A 9,809-nucleotide genomic window follows, 5' to 3' on the forward strand; every position below is an offset into this window, starting at 1 on the left:
AGATAGATAGATAGATAGATAGATAGATAGATAGATAGATAGATAGATAGATAGATAGATAGATAGATAGATAGATAGATAGATAGATAGATAGATAACAGGATATCCCAGCAGCACTCAGCGATATGACAGCGAACCCGACTGAGGGGATAAATCGCGTAAAGAGGTCAGCAGGAAATGACAGCCAATTCCCTGCAGAGTGGAATCTGAGGAAAAATAATCGCCTTGTGATCGAATTAAATCCTGGGACATTTGAGCCACAATAATGAAATGGCTGTTTGTTGTGACCCGGCTCTTTCACCCTCCTGACAGATTTCTTCTTTTTATTCATTTTACCAGATTACAGGGCAGGCGGCAGGAATATGTTAAATATATTTGCAAGCATTTGTTTTGTCAATGTAAATCCCCATTATCGCCGCTGCTTCTGCATATTACATGCCTGTGTTCACCTGCAGGGCCGAGGGGACGCAGGAGGGCAGCTACCTCACACACCTGACTTATGTTGCTCCAGTTAATGTCCGCTATTTATGGATGTTACATCAAAAAAAATCCCTGCAAATATAAGGAATTATCTAGAAATGATCAGGCAGCCTGTCAAAGATTATTGAAGAAAGCACATCTAGTCCAGGATGTTTTCCCAGTAAAGCATTTTACGAGAATTTAGAAAGTAAAACAACAATGCAGGAAGTCTGTTTCAGCACATATCCACAAATGTGTGTGAACATAGTTGCCTTTTTCTGCTCTGGTATCTTAGTCTGTCCAAAGTAAGTTTTGAGTCGAAAGGTAGACCATTAAAATGCTTTTTCCAGAGCGAGCGCTGCCGCCCTGATGCTGACTTGGTGACAGACTAAAATAGAGACTTTTGGAAACAATGAGTTCTCTTCCTGATTGGCTCTTATCAGTCACTTTGTGTCATCGTGCTCCTATCACGTGTTCACAGCCAATCTTCAGCTTCCTGGTAAAAACAATAAATCTAAAAGCTCCTCTTTAAAAGGATGAATTATTTCTCCAGAGTGCTATCTTAATAAGTAATGATGTTTAGAGAACTGTGTGAAAGTACTGGAGTCATCTCTCATTTCTTTATTCCTGCTTCCAGATAACCAGAGTTTGTTGGTATCGTTTGAGTTTGAGTAACATTTTCTAGGGTTTCTTGAATTATTATCTGTGGCGTTTCCCTTTTTCCTGTTCATTTTTAGTCTTTTTAGTTTGTGAAACCTCCGATCGTTAACTTTATTAGTTATTTGCTGGGAAGTTTCATAGTTTTTTACAGGAAAGGACTTTCAGAAATTGTTCTCATACCGTTTTTGAATGTTGACATTGATTTTGATTTCTCCACTTTGCTAAAAAAAAAAAAAAAGAAATATCTAAAGAAATAGTTTGAAGGACTTTTTTATATTCAGGGAGGAATTAAAGATTTACTCTGTGTTTTATATTAGCAACAGTTTGATATTTCATAACATTTTCTTCCAAATAAAAGCTTGATTTTTGTACAGACTTAAGAATTTTTTGCAGCCTTACTGAGGATTTTAAATCTGGAATTAAAATCTGAATGTTATATTATCTAAGAACATTTAAAACTGAAAATCTGTCTCATTCAGAAAACGTCTGATAAATAAAACGCTGGTTTAGGATCATATGAGGGTTTCTTAAAACTTTTAATATTATCAGCTTGCGCTTCTCTCACTTCTCTTAATGTTAAATCAAACCCTCAGCATCAATTTTCTCGACTCTGGGACAAATATGCGTCTAAACCTGTGAGAAACAGCAAAACAATGGTTCCAGATATTTATGTAGATCACTGATAATGAGGTGAAATTGGAGCAGTAAGAGTTAGCAGAGAGGTTTCCAGGATGTTTTCATTTTGTTTCAGCAGATTAGTTCAGGTCACTGACATTACAAAGCTTTGATCTGAAGCATGTCCTCACCAGCCTAGACGCTTATTCACCTGCTGTTGACCAAAGCAGCTCTGCCCCAGCCCCCTCTGCTACCCGAGGCATGCAGTGGTCAGCCTGTTGCCTCCGTTCATATGACTAATTAGACCAGCTTCACACTGCGCCTTTCCTTTTGATGCTGATCCCTGGTGCTAATTGCTGCGTCAGTCCCAGGCCACAGTCAGGTTAAGTTCAAATGCAGGACCACCGTTTCCAACATGGCCCCCTGGTTTCACTGCCCAACTATCCACCGTTTGTAATTTAAACTTATTTACAACTTTATTTCCTTCTTGCATTCCACAAACTCATGGAAGAGTTTATACCTGTTTGAAGTGAAGGTTAACACACACTGTATGTATGCAAATAAAATCATTTAGGCTTTAAAAGAATACATTTAAATATGATCAAGAAAAGGTTCTGGAAAATTTGATTACTGACTGAACCATGGAATGAAGAATTAGCTTAAATAAAACGTGACTGTCAACATTAAGAAAGGCTGAAAGATCTCCAAGGGCAACAAGATTAGTCCAGTATTGATGTAATGTGGAAAGTATTTTATGATGTTCTGATGTGATTCATAGTCTTTTCTCTTTTTTTTTCAGGCAGAACCAAACGCGGACAAGCAGCTAAAAAGCAAATCCAAAATGTTTAGCAATAAAAACTAAACTTACAAAACAAATAGAAAATTCAAAATCTGTGGTACAAAACAGGCAGCAGCAACAGGAGACATTCACAGCAATGAACAGTTTAATTAATTGGAGACAAAAAGGTTGATAAGAGGAGCGTCTGACAAAGGAGGAGCATAAATATTGGTGGAAGGTGAGAAAGAGTTGTGAGTAATTAACACTGCTGCATCAAAACCAGAAGAATATAAGCTCTTAGTGACTAACTGAGAGAAATGACTTGAACTCCACACCTTATCTACTGTTCATACACATCACCGATACTGAAATAACACAAGTGTTACTCAAAGATCACAGCAAAGGGCCAATTATATTACTCACTCTCAAGCTGCACTATGCAGATACTTTGTCTGCACTTTTGAAGATTTATTTTCCTCCTCGCAATAAAAGCTTCTAACATCTTAAAAAGATAGAATCAAACCACCATTCTGATTAGTTCAGATAATATTTACTTTACTAAACTGACAGACTTTGTCTAGGACACTTCTTTGTCAATATGTATTGAAAAAGTAAAACTAGAAAAAGGAAACAAAACGAATGTACTCTACTATACCCAGAAACATAAATCGCAATATTTCCACTTCCTTCGTTTCTCAACCTCTAAAGTACGAGCTAAATATATTTTGGTTTGGAGAGATTGATGCATAGAATATAATGTTTGTTGATACAATATATGCATAAAAATTATCTATATTATTAAAGATTACACCATTTAAATTGCAGGCATCTTCTGCTTTTCAAAACTGGATTTTCTCCATATCGTTATACTCACCTGGATTGCTGTAATTCATGACAGGAGGTACCGAACCTCCTTTTTTGGAGCTCCAACTTGCGTCTGCTGCCCAAGTCATTAATCCACATTCCCTAAGCAACTTTTGCCACCATCAAGAAGCTGTAACCAATACCAAACCAGTAAAACCAGCAACCCTATTCCTATTCTGAAGTCCCCCAGAGCACCACTCAGTCTCAGCAGCTTCCTTGTACAGAAACTGAAGGCTAATTATTTAATTTTGTTCAAACATTTTATTTGACCTCCAACTCTTTTACATGTTTGAGTCACAAACTTTTCTAGACATGACAAAATAAAGCCCAGGCAAATAAGGAGAACTTTACCTGTTAGCTGTTCAGGTTATTAAAGTCTGATGTGTTTTCACTGTTTAAGCCCTTTTCTTCGTAACAAGCCAAACAGAGCTGAGTCCTGGCTCTACATATTAAATCCAGCTTGTCATATTATCTGGATTAGAAAGTTAAAGCCTCTGTTGAACACTGCTGCGGCTGCAGGATCACGTCTTTGACTTCTGGTTAGCACAACCAGTTTTCCCTTGACCTCGCTCCCACCTTCACCCCTCCCTCTGCCTCCAGCTCTATTTTGCCCAAACTTAGTTGGATTACGCTGGGCCTTGGTGAAGGATAGGTCAGATGAAATGAGGTGGGATGGGAGAGCAGGATGTGATGGATGAGCCACTGTGGACTCACAAAGACAAAATCAAATGATTTGAAAAACTTTTTAAATGCCAGCATTATTTGTGATTTTTTGCTCTTTGTTTTGGTCAAATAAGAGCTAGTTCTGTTCCAGAACTGGAGTATGTTTTCTAATTGGCTCATAAAATGTCAAAAACATTAACACATAGATTTGCTCTATAAATTAAATGTAATAAAGTTGAAAGGACGTTTCTTTTGATGGCATTTTTGTTTGTCTCACCTTCTTGATGACACATTTTTATGTCAAATAACTCAATTAAAAACCTCTTTTTGTGCAATTTTGAAAAATTTCCCTTGTAAAAATAAATTAGTCAACACATTTTCTGTGATAGAAATTATGCTATCATAGTTTTGTCTCATACTTTTATGTATTTTTCAGTTTTTCCAAACTTTTCAGTCTTGACTGAATGTGCCAGTCAAACCAGTGCAGTCATGTTATTGTCAGAATAAAACAAAACTATGAGTTTTTAAAAATTATTATTAGCCAAATCTATCCTTTACAGTAATAGTGCATTCCATAACCAGGATGGAAAGTTGACATTTGTGCAGATTTTCAACACACTTGCTCTAATTTCAACATGTTTTTTTTTTAATCAAAATAATCTAAAATATTTTCTAAAGATAAGAGTTAAACTTTTTGCTCTTTAATGGCTTGATTGACTTAATGCCTAATAGTTTTTGTACATTTTTTTTTTATATTGTTCTTTTTTTCAGGTCCCTTTGTTACCTAACAAAGTTGCATCACAAAAACAAAAATCTCAGGTTCCCTTGAGGCACAATTATTTGATTTTTATGATTGGTTTACAATGGTTTTCTTAAATCCATCGTAGAGAATGATGAAATCCATCCATTTTCTTTCACCCTTGTCCCTCAGTGGGGTCAAGAGGGTTGCTGGTGCCCATCTCCAGCTAACGTTCCGGGCGAGAGGCGGGGTCACCCAGGACAGGTCGCCAGTCTGTCGCAAGGCAACACAGAGACACCCAGGACAAACAACCATGCACACACACACTCACACCTAGGGGCAATTTGGAGAGGCCAATTAACTTGACAGTCATGTTTTTGAACTGTGGGAGGAAACCGGAGTACCTGGAGAAAACCCACTCATGCACAGGGAGAACATGCAAACTTCATGCAGAAAGACCGGGTTCCAGGAATCGAACCCAGAACCTTCTTGCTGCAAGGCAACAGCTCTACCAACTGCGCCACTGTGCAGCCCAGAATGATGAAATAACAAGCTTATTTGTATTAATTTTTATTCTTCCATTTCTGGAATTACAGTCTAGACACATCTGAAAAATGATGCAGTAGATTTTTCAAAATTGAATTAATGTGGATTATGACTGTTGTCCAGCTTCTATCTCTGTTATCAATCAAGTCAGGAAAGCATTGATTTCCTGAGAAGTTCTTGGTTTTGAATTAATCAATTAATTAAACATGGCCTGCAGATATTCACTGCAAACTAACAGGAACATTTAATTTGGATTCATCAAAACTAGAATTGTTGCTTTTGACAGAAACTAAGGTTTTAGTTATGGGAACTGATATAGCAGAGCATTTAAGAAACAAACGTTTCGGAGTATTTTCTGATGACTAGCCCTTTTTGTTTTGTGATACTGCACAGTATCAGTTGCTGATATACATTCATAAAGTCAGCTTTGTTTTTCTGAACCACTTTCAGTTTTAATCACCGAATTGTCTAAAAAGATTTAGTAAAATCCCACACAATGTGTCGGATCCCACTCACCCTTCACCCGGCCTTCTGCTGTCTCTGTCTCTACACAGCTATTGAACATGGAGCTGGTCATACAAGTGTAACATGTTCAAATGGAAATGTTTGACTCCACAGGGCTTGTGAATAATTGAAGAGCTATGTGGTTAAGAAAGGATTTGAATCAGCACACGACTGCAGGCTCTCCGCAGTGTTTGTTGTAGGGAGAGTGTGACAGACGTCGACATCGAGAGGTTAATAACACGCTTACGGTGACACGCAAATCCTTTTTGCAGCACAGCTTGGACAACTATGAGTTTTAGCAGCAGTGGTGCTAAAAGCTAACAGAGGGGCTTTAGAAACACAGCCCTGCGCCTGGCGCTCCAATCCCCCGCCTCTTTGTACATCTCTTAAAGGAGAGCTGTAATCATGTTGTGATTCTGCAGACCGAATCGACCTCCTCAAACCCTCCAGGGGAGCCGTTCCTGAGATGTGCCAAGAGTCACATCTCTAAATATGGCCAGAGTGAGGGGGAGTCTTCCTAGCATGTTAGCCTGTGGACTTCACCTCTGTGTCCTTCCACCAGTTTGACCCCAACTTCAGAACTCCACACTTCACCTCCACAGATTTTCACTTTGGCAAGGAGAGAGAAGTTCATCTGCTCACAGGAACCTTCACACCAAAGCTCGACAAGTCAAGGTTAGCGTGCAAGTTTTAGAGCAGAGGAAACTTCTTAATAAAACGTAGAATGACACATATTTGCCTTGCAAAAACATGCATTTCCTTTGAATTTTTAAAAACTTTAATACATTATAATAAGCCTAAAAGGGGTCTATTATGCATAATTAATTTTACGCATGTTTTTATGCTTCTATTTAGGTCTTTGGGTTTTTCAGCAATACATTTTAGCTTTTGTTGTCTGGAAAATGAGCCGTTTCAAAAACCTCCCGAATGTTGAGTCACTAACAAGGACACTTACCTGTTACCTGGCAAACCAGCCGAGCTCAGCTTGTCACCTAGCAACCCAAGCTGAGCTCCAGCACATTTGGACAGCTGGTTTTACCGCTGTATGTACAATGACTGCTGGAAAAGACAAGAGCGTTCTTGTTGACTTACCATCCAGAAACATGGTGGCACAGTTGGTAACATCGTTGCCCTGCCGCAAAACCGATTGACAGAAACACAAAAAAAGAAAAAACATACAACATTCATGATGCAAATATAGGCTGCTGTAGTTTCTATTTAGTCCTATCAGGTTCAAGATTCAACCTGAAGTTTAGTCTTGTTATAAAAAGACGTACAGACTTTTATTCCCACCGACTGAAGTTAAATTAGACCAAACTTCTCTATTAGTTAGAATAACCAAAATTAGTTCTATTTGCTAAATGCCAGAAAACTTTTTTTTTCTTGGATTTTTTTTCAACTTTCTACAAATTCAGAAGTTTACATACATTTGATGAGTCTTTAAACTGTATGATCTGAATTAAACCTTTTGGTTTTCTCTCTGCAAGCATAAAAACTATTTTAAAAAACATCTAAAAGTTATTATAGTCTCATCACAAACACTTATTTGCAAGATTTTTTTTAAAAAAGGAAGAACAATAATATACATAATCCTGCAGTCAGACTGCCTGTTTGGTCTGGCCTGCTGCACTGACTGAATGCTGCTCAAAGTGGGATTAGCATCACTGCAAAAATAACTGTGAGGAAACTGGAGTGGAGCCAAACACCCTGAAGAAAAGATCTTTTGTTGTCCAAGTGTTGTTATTGCTTGGTATTATGTTTGCTTAGTCGCGCCATAATGCACACACATAATCACAGAAGTTGGCCCGTGTGCAAACACACATACAGACATCCAGCATGAGCTCAATACGGTTTTAGTTGCAGTTTTCATGCAAGTATTATAGATCTGTTAATGATTTCCACAGTCACCTCTTGTCTCTTGAGAGTTTATGAAGTGTCGTACAGAGTGATCACCTCCTCTTTTCTGTCCCGGTCAATATTATTGATCCACCAGCTTTTAATCCTCATGTTTATCCGCTTCAGGCACGTACATTATTGTTGAACTCTCCGAGTGTTAAAGATGCAAAGAGGCTTTGTTAGAGTTAGCGGTGCTGGTCAGATATTAATCCTCCTCTTATTGGACCATCTTTCAAATTTAGATATTTTAGATTTATAGCAGCTTTCCAGTTACCTGTTTGAAATTGTTTACTTTTATTTCTTTGTTTCCTGCATTTTGATTTGATGACTGGTCCTATTGAAGCACATAGCTAATCGGTATTTGCAGGGCATAGAGATATGCATGGTATTATTGAGTGGATAAAGTGTACATTTGAGGAATATTTCTGGTAAAATTTTTATTTTTCATGTCACTAATTTAAAAAAGTCTGTGGTAGAAATTGTACAACTTAAATAGAAGACTAGATGTGATTCAAAAATATTAAAGAATGTAATTTTACAAAAGAAAATTTAAAAAATCCTCAACGACTCAAGATCTTCATCAGTGAAGGTACATTTATGAGCATAACAAAAGAGAGGCAGGGATTCAAAGGGCTGAGGGGAACTAAGGAGAAGCTGACGGTCAGATGGGGGGTTAGAGGAAGGTGGCCTCTTCCTCGTGCCTCAAGTCAAGCAGAAAATCTCAGCAAATTAGTTACCGCGACGACGGCTGGTCGGAGAGCTTTCATCCAACGCAGCGGGAGAGCCGCCATGGGATCGGGATAGGAAACACTGCCCCTAACAACATCTTCACTCACCCTTTTCTCCACTCTGCTCCCCCTCCCGTCTCCCGCCCCAATTTAGTCACTCTCCAGCCATCCATTACTGTTTTCTGGCAGAGGGCTCATCGTTCCCTCTGGCTCACTCCTGGCATTAGCACTCCTGAAAAGGTGTCACATAAACTCCAAGCAGCTGCTAAGAACCGCGACAATCTCAAGAGAGTCCACTTGAATCTGTCTGTGCGTGCTCTCACTTCTGACTAGTGCACTAAAGTAAAACAAATTCAGTTCCTTCATGAAGGTCGGCCTTTAATTTTTGATGAAACTGTTTTACAGACAAGTTAACTTCAGAGTTAATCTGCAGTATCTTATTCTCTTGACCATTAGCGCGCTTCAGGAACTAGCTGAAGGGTTTCTAAATAAATAGCAAAATGACAGATATAAAAACTAAATAAATGATGATGTAGATATGTAATTATGAACCATCTGAAACAGATCAGGCATCTCAGATGCTGATGGCGTGCAATAAACCAACAATCATATTACAGGTCAAGTGTGTTTCTATAATTTTAATACAAAATAATAAAACCAAGATGAGGAAAAATCATTTACTTGCACACTCACATAAATACAAGTTTATTTTTGTAATTTTATTATTTTTATTTTCTAATGCAATTTTCCTAAAACCCCCTAAAACGTGAAATAGCACTAAATAAACAAGTTACTTGGAACAATAAAATAGTAGCTTTTCTTAGCTTACGAATTAAACCAGTCTTATCCAGAAGTCATTTAAAATTTTCCAAAATTTTTAACAGAGCTGCAACATCTTCAGTAGGTCCACTGCTAAGAAGTAGCAAATAAACACACCAAAATGACTTTGTCATTATTTTGAGAATCTGTTCTGGATCGGGTGATGACGGATAGATGTGGCTGTTAACCTCTGTTTTTCTGTGACCTTTTCACCCGGCTCTGCCTCCCTGATCTGCAGAACCAACCTCGTTACTTGAAGGATGTTGAACGGCTGACTTTGTAACGTGCACACGCAGCACAACTTACGTTTTAGTGCTTCAAAATCTGGATGCTCAGGACAGATTTATGCAAACACGAAGATGCAGATGTAAACAGACTTCTGGTTTCCAGCGTTTCCAGGTGTTTGTGGAGCCAGGGTCAGGACTAAGGGGGAGCGTGTGGGCCTGAGGATTAGTCCACAGACAGTCTGGCCCTGGACCTTCAGGCCTCCTGCTGTGACCTGCTGACCTCCTGTCATAGAAACCAGTTCTCTGATATA

Source organism: Poecilia reticulata, linkage group LG16 (genome assembly GCF_000633615.1).
Source record: "Poecilia reticulata strain Guanapo linkage group LG16, Guppy_female_1.0+MT, whole genome shotgun sequence".
Taxonomy (NCBI): domain Eukaryota; kingdom Metazoa; phylum Chordata; class Actinopteri; order Cyprinodontiformes; family Poeciliidae; genus Poecilia; species Poecilia reticulata.